Source organism: Colobus angolensis, unplaced genomic scaffold (genome assembly GCF_000951035.1).
Source record: "Colobus angolensis palliatus isolate OR3802 unplaced genomic scaffold, Cang.pa_1.0 Scaffold354, whole genome shotgun sequence".
Taxonomy (NCBI): Eukaryota; Metazoa; Chordata; class Mammalia; order Primates; family Cercopithecidae; genus Colobus; species Colobus angolensis.
In genome coordinates, this window is record NW_012116866.1 from 1,772,192 (window position 1) to 1,775,268 (window position 3,077).

Sequence of the window (3,077 nt, forward strand, 5' to 3'; positions counted from 1 at the left end):
TTTTTTTTTTGTAGAGACTGAGTCTCCCTATGTTGCCAGGCTGGTCTCAAACTCCTGGGTTCAAGCAATCCTCCTGCCTTGGCCTCCCAAAGTGCTCGGATTACAGGTGTGAGCCACTGTGCCTGGGTGATCCTGGGTTTAAATGTAGACTGTAAAACTGTAAAACTTAAAAAAAAAAACAAAAAAACCAAAAAAAACCTGGAGAACATATTTTTTGGGTTGTAGGGCTAGCCAAAGAGTTCTTAGACTTGACACCCAAAGCGTGATCTACTAAAAGACATAGATTCTAGGCTTTCCTTCTCCCACAATACCTTGCGCTCTTCCATTCCAATTTGGACACGGCAGAATGGCTCCAGCAAAGAAGGGTGGGGAGAAGAAAAAGGGCGGTTCTGCCATCAACGAGGTGGTGACCCGAGAATACACCATCAGCATTCACAACCGTATCCATGGAGTGGGCTTCAAGAAGTGTACCCCTGGGGCACTCAAAGAGATTCGGAAATTTGCCATGAAGGAAATGGGAACTCCAGATGAGCGCATTGATATCAGGCTCCACAAAGCTGTCTGGGCCAGAGGAATAAGGAAAGTCCCATACTGAATCCGTGTGCGGCTGTTGGGAAAATGTAATGAGGATGAAGATTCACCAAATAAGCTCTATACTTTGGTTACCTATGTACCTGTTACCACTTTCAAAAATCTTCAGTCAGTGTGGATGAGAACTAATCGCTGATCGTCAAATACATCAAATAAAGTTATAAAATTGCCTTCAAAAAAAAAGACATACATTCTCATTGGATATGTAGAAATCATAGATTGAAGTGTTTAATTATTTGGCTGACAACAGTTATAGAAATGTATGTTGCAATGTGTTTGATAAGTCTTTTTTTTTTTTTTTTTTTTTGAGATGGAGTTTCGCTCTGTCGCCCAGGCTGGAGTGCAATGGCCGGATCTCAGCTCACTGCAAGCTCCACCTCACCGGTTTACGCCGTTCTTCTGCCTCAGCCTCCCGGGTAGCTGGGACTACAGGCGCCCCCAACCCGCCGGGCTAGTTTCTTGTAGTTTTTAGTAGAGACAGGGTTTCACCGTGTTAGCCAGGATGGTCTAGATCTCCTGACCTCGTGATCCACCCGTCTCGGCCTCCCAAAGTGCTGGGATTACAGGCTTGAGCCACCGCGCCCAGCCTTGATAAGTCTTAAGTAATCTTGTTGAGATACAATTTGTATAATTTAAATTATCGATTGAAATTGTGGTTTTCAACAAAAATAGAAAAATTAAGGAACATTTCATTCCAGTGGGCACAAGACTACAGTAAACAGAGAGACTAATGTGGTAGGGAAAATCTATACATATTTTTTGGTGTTATTCAAGACTAAGAATATTACAAAGAGAAGAGATTACAATGTACAAGATTGCAAACAAAAGGAGGATGTGATCAAACAATCAAAAACTAATTCTGTGAAAAGACCAATAAAAAAGACTTCCGACAAGTCTAATTAAGATAAACAGAGATATAAAGATGTCTCTGTTATTCAACCATTTAACAACATTATTTTTGTCTAATATCTAAGAAGTAACATTAGGATGACCACAAATCTTGGTCATGTTGTTACAGAAAATTGGGTAATAGGGAATTGAGTTTATTTCCCTAAAGAAAGGAATACTAATGAAAAGCAAGCTAATTTTCCTGGAAGATCTTAGAAAAAGGTCAGGAATTAGAGGAATCATGTACAACAAAATATACGGTTAAAGAATGATTCTAAAAGTGAGAGGATAATTGTTAACTCTGTAGAAGAAGAAGTCAGACTCTTAGGGCCTCACTCCTACCCAGGGTGACTGTTTGCAGGTGACTAATTTTTCCCTGTCTTAGTTTAATTCTCAGGAGAAATTGACCCAGCCAGCAGCTGCAAGTGAATTCAGGTGAGCTGAGTGAGTATGAGGTGAGGCATTATGGCCTCCACTATATCACCTAAAAACCCTTTCTCAGGGTGCCCTGACAAACATGCTGCAGCCACACAAGGAAGAAACCAAGAAATATGAAGACATAAGATTCAGGAAACAGGATTTCGTATAAAAGATAGAGAAGTCCTAGGACAACAGCTGTGCAAGAGGCCCAGAGATCAAATGACCGAAAACAGTGTCAAAAAAGGAGGGACATCTTGCTAAAAAAAAAAAAGGAAGGAAGATAAACTGAAAAGCTACATGGTGCATTTGACCACATGAAACATAGTATTAAGCTACTTAGAACATTTTTAAAAATCTTTGGAAAAGCTAATAAACACATAGAAAACTAAAAAAATTACAAAAATGAGATATTTATTATCTCTAGAGGAAAAAAAGATGGTTCGAGAGGGGAAATATAATCAGACAACACTATTTGTCTCAGTAACAAACACTAATCACAAATTGTGATAAAGCTATGTTGGAGCACATGGTAGGAAAAGTGGGAAGTGAGTAAGCATGGTATAATAAGAATAGTCCTCATATTCTATAGTAGGAAATCAAATAGATAATGTCTAATATTGAAAAATCGAGAAATAGCAGCATATTGTATTGTTTGGAAATATGGAGGTAAATTAGCAGAAGACATAGTTGAAATAATTGAACATGGTTGCCTCTGAGAAATAGAGCTGAGATGTGAGGGAAGGGGCAATAAACAGCTATTTCTTGTTATATGCCTTCTATTCTCTTATACAATATAAACTAAGTGTTTGTGTTGCTATAATAAAAAACAAAACTTTATTTTAAATGAAAGAAAACATTGTCTTCATGCATATACTTAAAGATATTCACATACAGAAAAATCATACAGACCACATTTACTAACTGTCCCACAATAAAATAGAAAACAAAAAAGGCAAAAAAGGTAGTGCTCATTTGTCTTGAACAAAACAAACACAACAAAACACCCTTCCAAATAAACTTTGGGTTAAGAAGAAAGTAAAACTAAAGTTATAGATTGTTTAGAAACAACAATGACAGGGATACATACATCTCAAAATCTAATGGGTGTGTTCAAAATGGCAGAAGAGGAAAAGGTATAGCCTTTTGAATCTGTTTCAAAACAAGAAGTTTAAAAATTA

At 37.6% G+C, this 3,077-nt stretch overlaps 1 pseudogene; it reads left to right on the top strand.

Annotated features, from left to right (window-relative positions):
• The first annotated feature begins 346 nt into the window (after positions 1–346).
• LOC105519606 lies at positions 347–727 on the top strand (annotated as a pseudogene).
• The last annotated feature ends 2,350 nt before the right edge of the window (positions 728–3,077 follow it).